Raw genomic sequence first — 10,977 nt, 5'->3', positions numbered from 1 at the left:
TTATTCTTCCTGTCTCTATTTCGCGGGCTTATTTTTGCAGGCTTTGCAATGAGCTTGAGCTAAAGAACAAAGGGAGAAGGGACTGAAAGTCTTTGTGTCACCTCAGGGAATGTACATTTGTTCCAATCAGACTACTTTTTACCTTATGTGGGCATAGGCGATATCCGGATAAGGCTGTAACCTCTGTAGTACTCAGCCAATGAGGAACCAGGGAAGGGGCTTCCATGCTAGGAGATAAATTGTCTGCTGTAACTGCCCCGAGTATGCTTGTCCATCAGACACCTGCTTTTGCAAGAATGTTGCTTAAAGCCTCACTTCACTGTGCTCTGAGTCTTTGCATCCCTCCTTTGATTGGGTTGATGGGCTTATTTCTAACACCCGTATTTATGGGCTCAACTCATACCAACCCCCTACCCATGATCACTCACTCACTGCCTGCTATCTTGAACTTTGGTTCCTGCCAAATCCAGTTTTCTGTTTTTCCTCAACTCCATCATTGTTATTTGTCATTATCACCATTATCATCCTAATATTGAGCTCTAATGTTTATGGTTAAAATTTTAAATATTATACCTCAGCTGTATAAAATTGTATAGCTTCTTCATTTTCTATAGTTAATCTAAATAAGGTGGGCAGGGGTGAGGTGGGAGAACACTCAAATTTTCTAGTTAAAGGATGATGTAACTGGTTTAATATTGTAGAAATACCTCCCCCAAATAGTTCTTTTCTCTGTAATCTGTTCCTTCTCTTACAAACATTCTTAACTTCAAGGCTTGGACTGTTTATTTATTTATTTATTTATTCATAAATTTATTTATTTTGAGAGAGACAGACAGAGTGAGAGTGGGAGTGTTGCATCCACATGACTCCTAAAACAGAATGCTACGGGCACCAGTGACAGTCACAAAAAAGTTTATTGCAATGAAAGGCAAGGCCAACCGATCGGGCCGGACACTCTTGACCAGAATGCGGTCATGAACAGCCGGGTACAGAGTTCTTATAGCCGACCACATCTCTTATCATCACCTGGGAACAAAACAAAGAAATAGTTCCCAGATGGGGATGGAAACAGTTCAGACATGTCCTTGTCCCAATCCAATCAAACACTAATCCAGTTGATTTTCCTTGAACTTTTGTTCCCTTGATTGATAGGACAAGGCTGTTATCTCTTAATCTACAGTGTTAAAACAAAGCTGTTATTTCTTAAGGCTACAGGTTAGCCCAACACTACAATTTAACACTTACAGGGGGTGGGGTAGAGAAAGAGGGAGAATTTCAGGTAGGCTCCAGGCTGTCAGTGCAGAGCCATGCAAGGTTCCAACTTACAAAACTGTGAGATCATGACCTGAGCAGAATCAAGAGTCAAACATTTAACCAACTGAGCCATCCAGGTGCCTCAAGCCTTGGACTGTTTTATTGGCTCAGAGAAAGGGAAAGGAACTAGCTTTGGATTAAGGAATATAAGAGAGGAAAAAATAGTTTTTCCTCTACCTATTTTAGGTTCTCTGGCTGGGGCCTTGAACATGAGACTAACAAAAGACAGATTAATAAGAGAAAAGCAAACAAGTTTATTAACATGTGCATTGAACAAACATATGGGGACACTCACAGATAAACAAATCAAAGTGGTACTTGGGATTTTGGATTATATGCCATTTTAGGCTAAACAAAGGAAACAGGGTTTGGGCCTTTTGGATGAGAGGAGGTAAGGAAAATGCAAGTTATAAGAAGGTGACCTGGTAAAGTATGGTTAGGGAAGATTGTTTAGTAAGATTTGCTATGCAGATTTACTGAGTGCTTGCAGGTTGGTAAGAGTTGTGAAGTATTCCTCTGTCCTGCTTCCTTTTACAAATGGAAATTTCCTTTATAAATGTAGCTTTCCTTTACAAAAGGAAAATTTATACTCTATTTTGGAGTTTTTCCTTTATCTGCTGTTTCTCAATGGCCTTTAGCTCAAAATACTCCATATGCAGTGGCATACTCTTATGCTCTTCAGGAAGAAGGGTACTCTTGGGAAGCCACCTGTTGTCTACTGGTACAGATTGTGGAAGATGTGGGAGAAGAGATTAGACATCAAGACCCTTGCTTGGCACACAGCCCAAGCTCCCTGCTGAAACTTCAATGTGTTGTAGTTGATTAGAAAACTGTTAAAAAGGGGCATCTGGAAGGTTCAGTCAGGTAAGCATCTGACTCTTGATTTCGGCTCAGGTTGATGAGGGAGCATAAGGCAAGCTAAGAGCAAAGCACAAGCCAACCCTCCCCTCACCACCCTCTGCCAGGTGGGATATGTGTGATATTCCTTGGACACTCCTGGCTACCCAAGGACAAAGGAAAGGACAGAAAACAAATAGTTAAACTGATGAGTTTCCATCAGTTTACAAATATCTTAGTAAATTGCAAGAAAAAGGCAATCTTATCAATAGCCTATCTCCAGGAACTCCCTATTATCTTAATAATGCTTTGCTAGAGGGAAAAACAACCTTAGCTTGACAATACCTAGGCCTCCAGTAAACTGCAAATCCTCTTTAGCATAGGAAAATCTCTTTAAGAAACTTTCTCTTGACTTTACCTCTCCCAACTCCACAGTGTATAAGCAGTCACTCTGCACAACCCCAGTGCAGCTCTTCCTGCCCATGGGTCCTGTCCCTGTGCCTTAATAAAATCACCTTTTCGCACCAAAGACGTCTTAAAGAATTCTTTCTTGGCTGTCGGCTCCAAACCCCCACAAACATCCCAAAATCCCATCGATCAAGGTCATGATCTCATGGTTCATGATATAGTTCGTGAGATCGAGCCCCGCACCAAGCGCTGTTAGTTATCCCAGAGTCTGCTGGGAATTCTCTTTCCCTCTCTGCCCCTCCCCACCAAAAATAAATAAATAAACTTTAAAAAAAAAAGGTGTTAAAAAGAAAATTACAGGCCCAAAATGGTGTCACTTAAGCTAAGTACCTAAACTTCTAGTAGTTTCAACCTCTCCCAGAAATAAAAGTCTTAACTAATCAGTCGGGTATTTTCTGATAACACCAATAAGGTAATTTGTCACATGGACTCTTTCCATTCCCCAAAGGAATAATGAGGTAATCTACCTAGTAAGGCTCCTGCCCTTTCTCCCTAATGGACTGTGACCTTACCTGCAACAATCCTTTCTCCTGCTAATAACATTCTTGTCCCACCCTCCTTCCTATAAAAACCTTCTATTTTGTATGGCTCCTTGGACTCCCCTCTACTTGCTAGATGTGATGCTTTCCCATTCATGAATCACTAAATAAGGCTAATTAGATCTTCAAATTTACTCAGTTGAATTTCTTTTCTTTAACAAAGGGGAAACCATGGTTTGCAGTGAGGAGATAAACCAAATGCAAAGGTGTCCTGGCTTTTTTTAAAGGAGAAAACACCACTCAAGAGTGTCCCTATGCCTGCTCAGAGTGGCTGCAGGTATGATAGAAAAAGATAGGATGGAATAGGCAGAGACAGAAAGACTAGGCTCTGAGGTCCCTGGGTGGGGAAAAACACATATTTTGGAACAAGGCTGGGAATGTCTGACAACAGCAACCCCCCCTCAGGGGTAAGGTTCCTCTTAAGAATGTAACAGACACCACCTACTCCCCTTTAGGCATCCTTCAGGAATTTGACAAAAGACCTAACTAAAAATAAGTAGTAGGCCATAAAACATATGACCCACAAGGAATTATATGGCCATGGACCACCCCTCATATGACTGGGAGAAAAAATAGGATAAAATAGGCAGAGAAGGAAAGGATAGGACCTGAGGTCCCTGGGTAGGGAAAAACACATACATTGGACATACGTGTCTGACCACAGCAAACCCCCGCAGGCTTAAGTTTCCTCTTAAGAATGTAACGAATCCCACCTACTCCACCAGGTTTCCCTCAGGAATTTGACAAAAAGACCAGAGTATGGCCTTAGGCCACCCCTCACACAATGGAATTGAGCCAATCAGAAGTGGATCACCCAGAACCTAGAGCTATTAGGCCAATAAGGGTGGGACCTGAGAGGGAACAGGGGCGAGGGGAGGGCTAACCAAAACCTTATAAAACCCTTATAATACCCCTTATAAAACCCCTTATAATACCCTTGCCTATTATAGCGTGGGCATTCACTTTTGAATGTCCCCTCTCCAGAAAGAAAGCTTTCCTACTATTCTCCCTTTCTAATCTTATACTCTAATAAACTCTTGCCTGTTGCTCATTTGTGTCCATCTCTTCATTCTTCAAAGCAGTGAGACAACGGATCCCAGGTATTATGGTAAAAGATCCTACAACACAGGGACGCAACAATAGTTGACGAGACAGAAGGAGCCTCCCTCGATGGCTTGGATGGAACCAAATCCCCCCTCCCTCATATACTTTTAGAAGTGGAAGGTAATTGAGTGGTAACCTGCCTTGGGGCCACCACGAGGAAAGAGGTGTAGGAGCAAGAAGTGACTTGGCAACCTCTGCCACAGGTCTGACAGAGAAAATGCCTGAGTTCTCTAAGGTAGGGCCAAGGGGCTAAGTCAGCATTTGTAGATCACTGGGCCCAGTCCAACCAGGAGTACAGGCCAATAGTCTAAATTCTGCACATTCCAACAGCAAATGTCCCCAGGGTCTCCACAGACATTGATAGATATCTAGGATACTAATTTGAGGAAGGTCTTTAAGACCAACAAACATTTCAGAGCCTACAGAAAGATCCACTTTGGGACATAAGGACTTCTTCTTCTCACTAAGAGGGTACACGGCTTTTCCCATTGAACTCAGACACCCTGAAAAGTAAGAAGGGGAGGAAGGAGGAAATGGCTTTGATGTAGAGTTACAGATTAGATTATTGAATATTTACCCAGCAAGAGACAGTTTAAACAGCACACACTAAGATAACTTTACTTGGCAAGTTTAACTCTTGTGGCATCCCATTTTACTGCTTCCCTTCTCCCTCCAACCAAGTGGGGTGGAGACTAGTGAAAATGTTTAGATCAATTATGAATGAAAGGGACCTACTATTATGGGTCAGAGAGGCTATTATTATACCCATTTTACAGATGAGAGAATGAGGTTCAGGGATAGTAAGAGGGGATGCGTTATCAAATCCACACTGATTGATTCCAGAGACTCTTCTCTTGAGGAGTTCTCTATCTTCTCCCTGTAAGTCAAATAGGATACTTAATGAAAGGTAAAAGTTTCAGTAATCAATTGATTAACTGAGGTATGTATACCACCCTAAACTTTTATATCTAGGAAAACCAAAACATCATTCATTCATATACCAAATATGTTTTGAGGGCTTACTATGTGTCAATCCCTGTGCTTAATGCTAGATATATACTGTCAAGAAACTGTGTTTGACAAAACGAAGGTGGTCATCCACTAGGAAGTCATGATATTTTGCCCAGTTCTTGAGCCTGAGTCAGTTATCAGATCTGGTCCTGGTTGACTGAAGAGGTGGCCAGGTCACCAGGAGGAGGAACCCTGAAACCCCACCACAGGAGTATTCTATAGTGATTCTCCCAGTCCTTCCTCAAGGGGACATACGGCCATCCACCATGGTGGCTGTGTACTGGAGAAAGAGGAATTCCAAAAGGTATTCGAGGGCTATCAAACGCAGGGGTGGAGTTGACACTGATATTTGGAGATCTGAAGCATTATCATAGGATGGTTTCCTGTTTTGTTTTGTTTTGTTTTTTTTTTTAGGCTTTAATTTAACAACAGGTACAGCACACATTTAACATATATAACTAACAAATATTTCTTCTTAGAATCTAGATTTCTTTGATGTTATATAATGTGTCATATGTCAAAACAGGGTTTTAATTGGGTTTAGATTTCCTGGAGGAGACCAACGTGGTGCCTAAGAGAAGGTAACACTTCATATAAGGGAATAGCTGACTCAATAACAAGGGTGGTTTTGGTGGTAGATTTGTATAAAATTTCAAGATAACTAATTCTTTAAAAAAGAGAAATAAATACATGGAAGAACATTCCAGGGTTCTGCATGGGAATACTAAATGCCTTAAAAATGTCAACGCCAGCATTGGAACTGCAGAACACCAAAAAAGACAGAAAAAAAAAAAATTAAAAGCAGCCAGACAGAAAAAACAGATTACCCACCCTTAACTACTGATTTCTAAACAGTAACAGAGGAAACTAGATGAGTGTGGAAGGATACCTCCAAAGTTTTTACAGAAAACTCTTTTGAGATAAATTGAGAATTTTCAGATAAACTGAGAATCTTTATCACCACTAGACTTTCTCACTAAAGCAATGTCGAAAGAATGTATTTCAGAAAGAACAATGAGTACAGAAGAAAGATCTGAGATTGAAAAAAGAATGGAGAAGATTAAAACTATAAAACATGTACAGCATTTAACTCAAAACAAAAGAAGTCTATATAACTGGAGAAAAGTCTCATGTGCACGAATTGAAAGATTCACTAGTATCAAGGTGTAATTCTCTCTAAATTGACCTAATGATTTAATGTAATCTCAACCCAAATCCCAAAGACCCTTTTTATGTAGAAATCAAGTTTCCATAAAACTTAAAATTTTATGGAAAATCAAAAGATCCAAATGGTCAACACATTTTTTTAAAAGAAAACAAAATTAGAAGACTCAAATTATCTAATTTCAAGATTTCACATAAAGCTAGAGTATGGTATCTGTGTCAGGAAAGACATGAATTTGATGGAATGGAAGACAGAATCCAAAAATAGGCCCACAGGCTTTGCACAGTGGCAGTATGGTAGCCAATGAGGTTTATCCGAGGCACGATTATTGCTAATTGAAAACAAAAATAGACCCACAAATAAAAGTCAGCTGATTTTTGAAAAGGTGTCAATTCAGTGGACAAAGCAAAGTCTTTTCTGCAAAATGTGCTATAATGATATACCAAAAAAAAAAAAAAAGAAAAAAAGAAAGAAAAGAAAGAAAAGAAAAAGAAAAAAACTACTGTGCTTCACACCATATACAAAAATTAACTTAGAATTGAGCATAGACTTAAATATAAGAGCTAAACCTAAAAAAATCTCTAGAAGTGTGGAAGAAAAATATTTATGTTCTTGGAAGTGACCAGTGGTTCTTAACCAGGGGTGATTTTGGCCCCAGGGGACACCTGGCAGTGTCTGGATACATTTTTGGTAAATACAACTTTGGATGGGGAATTGCTACTAGGATCTAATGAGTAGAAACCAGGAATGTTGGCAAACACTGTACAATACACAAGGGATCCCTCACATACAATAGAATTATCCATCACCAAATGCTAATAGTGCTAAGGTTGAGAAATCTGGGTTAGGCAAAAGTTTCTCAAGACAGACCAAAAATATGAACCACAAGAGGAAAAAATTGATCAATTGGCCTTCACCAAAGCCTTTTCCTTTGTGTAAAACACTGTTAAGAAATGACAAAACAAGCCACAGACTAGAAGGTAATATTTGTAAAACACATATATGATAAAGCACTTGTATCCACAATATAAAAAGAACTCTCAAAACACAATAGTAAAAAACCAATTTTAAAATGGCCAAAGGATTTGAACACTTTCCTAAAGAAAATATACAGGTGGCACATGAAAAGATGCCCAACATCATTACTCTATAAGGAAATGCAAATGGAAACCACAATGGGACATTAGCACATATCCAGTAGATTACCAACTGCTGGTGAAACTCTGAAGGAACTGGAACTCTGAAGGAACTGTCAACTGGAATGCAGTTAGAGACACTTTGGAAAACAGTTTGGCAATATCACAGAAAGTTCAACATACACTTATTATGTGACCCATTCATCCCATTCTTTTGTACTTATGCAAGGGAAAGGGAATACGTCCACACAAAGATCCATCCAAGAATGCCCACAACAGCTTCATTCATAATGGCAATAAACCAGAAACAACTGAAATGTTCACCAACTGATGAATGGAGAAACAAATTATGGTACAAACCACACAATGGAAAACCACTCAGAAGTAAACATGAAATAACTACTGAGAGATGAAACAACATGAATGTAAGTACAAAAAGACACAAAAAGCAATATACCAGATGAGTTCATTTATACGACATCCTATAAAAGGTAAAACTACAGATACAAAAAACAGATCAATGACGTCTACAGGCTGGGGGTAAAAGTAGGAAATGACCTCAAAGGGGCATGAGGGAACTTTTTTGGGTGATGGAATAATCCTCTACCATGATTGTGGTGATGGTTATAAAAATGTACATTTTATCAAAATTCATGGAACTGTACATTTTAAAAGGGTTAGTTACATTGTATGTAAATTTTACTTCAATAGGCCTGACCAAAAAGAAAAAAGGAAGGAAGGAAGGGAGGGAAGGGAGGGAGGAAGGAAGGAAGACACCCTTACAATTGGCTTCATTCAAAAGCGTCACACATAGTAAAGTTATAGACTAACATTTAGTGATTGAAGGGAGTTTGGAAGTCTATGAAAACACTACGCTCATAAATATTTTATAGTCTAGGCACCAGAGGGGAGAAATTTGCTCCATCTGCATGGTAATTACAGAAGTAAAATTAAAACACTAGTGAGGTTTCTCAAATGCCACCTGATTGGTGTAACATTTTTTGAAGGCAGTTATCCAGTATCTATTAGAATTAAAATGTGTAGGGGTGCCCAGGTGGCTCAGTCATTTGAGAGACCTACTTTTGATTTTGGCTCAGGTCATCATCCCGGGGTCATTGGATCCAGCCCTGCTTTGGGATCCATGCTGAGCACGGAGCCTGCTTAAGATTCTCTCTCCCCTCTGCCCCTCTCCCCTGCTCACACTCTCTCTGTTAAAAAAAATAATATCAAATCAAATCAAATCAAATCAAATCAAATGAATTAAAATGTGCAGACTTTTGACTCAGCATGTCTACTTCTGTTACATATTTAACCAAAATATGTGCATACACAAAAATTTAAGAACATGTATATTTGCTGTGTCATTAAATATGACAGTGAAAAATTATTTTCAAAGTAAGGGATTCATTCAATACATTGCATGAAATTAATTCTGAGGAATATTATGCACCTGTGAAAAAAGAATAGGGTAGATCATATACTATTAACATGGTGATAATATGGGAGAGGCAGTGGTGTAGTGGTACAGCCTGTGGACTCTGGAGCTAGGCTGTCTGGGTTTATACTCCAGCTCTGTTATTTCCTAGCTTTGTGATCCTGGGCAAGTTACTTACTTTCTGTGTCTCAGTCTCATCATCTGCAAAGTGAAGATTATAACTGTTCTACTTTATAGGGTTAAATTAGTTAATATATTTAAAATACTTAGGGGTGCCTGGGTGACTAAGTTGGTTGAGTGTCTGATCCTTGATTTTGGCTCAGGTCACAATCTCACGATTGTGAGACTGAGTCCCATATGGGGGTCTGCATCGAGTGTGGAACCTGCTTAAGATTCTCTCTCCTTCTCTTTGGGGCACATGGGTGGCTCAGTCAGGTAGGTGTTTAACTTTGGCTCAGATCATGATCTTGTGGTTCATGGGTTCAAGCCCCATGTTGGGCTCTGTGCTGACAGCTCAGAGCCTGGACCCTGCTTCAGATTCTGTGTCTCCCTGTCTCTCTGCCCCTCCCCCCTGGCACTCTGTTTCTCTCTCTCTCTCTCTCTCTCTCTCTCTCTCTCTCAAAAATAAATAATAAAAAATATATAAAAATAAATGATTCTCTCTCTCCCTCTCGCCCCCTGACCCTCTCTCCAGCTCATTTTCTCTCTCTCTCTCTCTCAAAAAAAAAAAAAAAAAATACTTAGAGCAGTGTCAAGAATATAGTGTACACAACAAATACAAAATTTTATTATATTGTTATAATAATGATAATTATTTTGTTGTTATAATGTTGTTATACATTGCTATAATATTGTTATACTACTACTAATTATTATTATTACTATTATGGAGAAAGTTTCAAAATCTCTATTAGAGTAAGCTCCATGATTCAGGGACTGTATTTGTTTTACTCATCAGTGTAACCCCAGGGCCGAGCATAGTATCTGACACATAGTAAACCCTCAATAAAAATATTGAGTTATTGAATGATTGATGATAGATGTATAGAGCAAGCTGTAGAGCACCATGTATAAGAAGATTTTTAAAAGGCAATTTACTAATGTAGCGTAGTGTGTCAACCAAACTTCAATTAAAAAGATAAAAGACAACTTAATGGTGAAATGTTTAGGGATGATGTATACTGATCTTTGCAACCTATTTTGAAATACATAAAAAAAATGGATAGTTGAATAGGAATTGGCATAGATATTGGCACATATTTGAATAGATTTGTGGGAAAAAGAGTGAAGGCAACACGTCAAGAGTAGAATCTAGGTGGTAGGTACTTGAGTGTTTACTGTCGAATTCGTTTAGCTTTTCTGTTGAATGAAAAAAAGGCTCTGTGAGTGTGTGTGTGTGTGTGTGTGTGTGTGTGTGTGTGTGTGTGTGTGTTTATATTCAGTAGGGAAGAGATCTTTAGGGTTTCTGAGCAGAAATGCTTGTGACATTCCAAGTGGAACAAAGTGTTTTATCTTGTGGGACCCTCCTAGGCATTCCACAGTTGTTAACATCTGAGCACTTTGTCCCCCACGGGCCACAGAGCTTCCTATCACTATGACAACCACAAATGTCCTCACATATTTCCAAATGCCTAAGTGTTGACAACCAGAATCCATAGCAAACTGGTAACAAATGATTACTTCTTTGCGATTCATTTAAGGGGAGGGGTGGAGTGAGAGGGACCAGGTAGGAAATATTATTTACACTGAATTTTAATAAAACTTGCTGAAACTTAAAAAAAATTAAATCTGCAAAAAAATAATAATCTGGAAGAATATGCATCACTATGTTAACAATGGTTACCCCTTGGGAGTGGCAGCAGGACCTTCAAGGGAACAAAGTCTTTAACTTTTTACTCTATACACTTCTATTGTTTTTATTTTTGTAAGCATGAATTATTTTGGAACAATAAAAAGTAAAGGTCAATT

General features: G+C 39.0%; 1 pseudogene; it reads left to right on the top strand.

Moving 5' to 3' along the window:
• The first annotated feature begins 6,712 nt into the window (after nucleotides 1-6,712).
• On the top strand, nucleotides 6,713-6,834 carry LOC122240592 (annotated as a pseudogene).
• The last annotated feature ends 4,143 nt before the right edge of the window (nucleotides 6,835-10,977 follow it).

The sequence above is a fragment of the Panthera tigris genome, chromosome B4 (genome assembly GCF_018350195.1).
Source record: "Panthera tigris isolate Pti1 chromosome B4, P.tigris_Pti1_mat1.1, whole genome shotgun sequence".
In the NCBI taxonomy this organism is placed as follows: Eukaryota; Metazoa; Chordata; class Mammalia; order Carnivora; family Felidae; genus Panthera; species Panthera tigris.
Note: the sequence above shows the minus strand (reverse complement) of the source record. Positions and strands in the feature narration are given on the sequence as shown.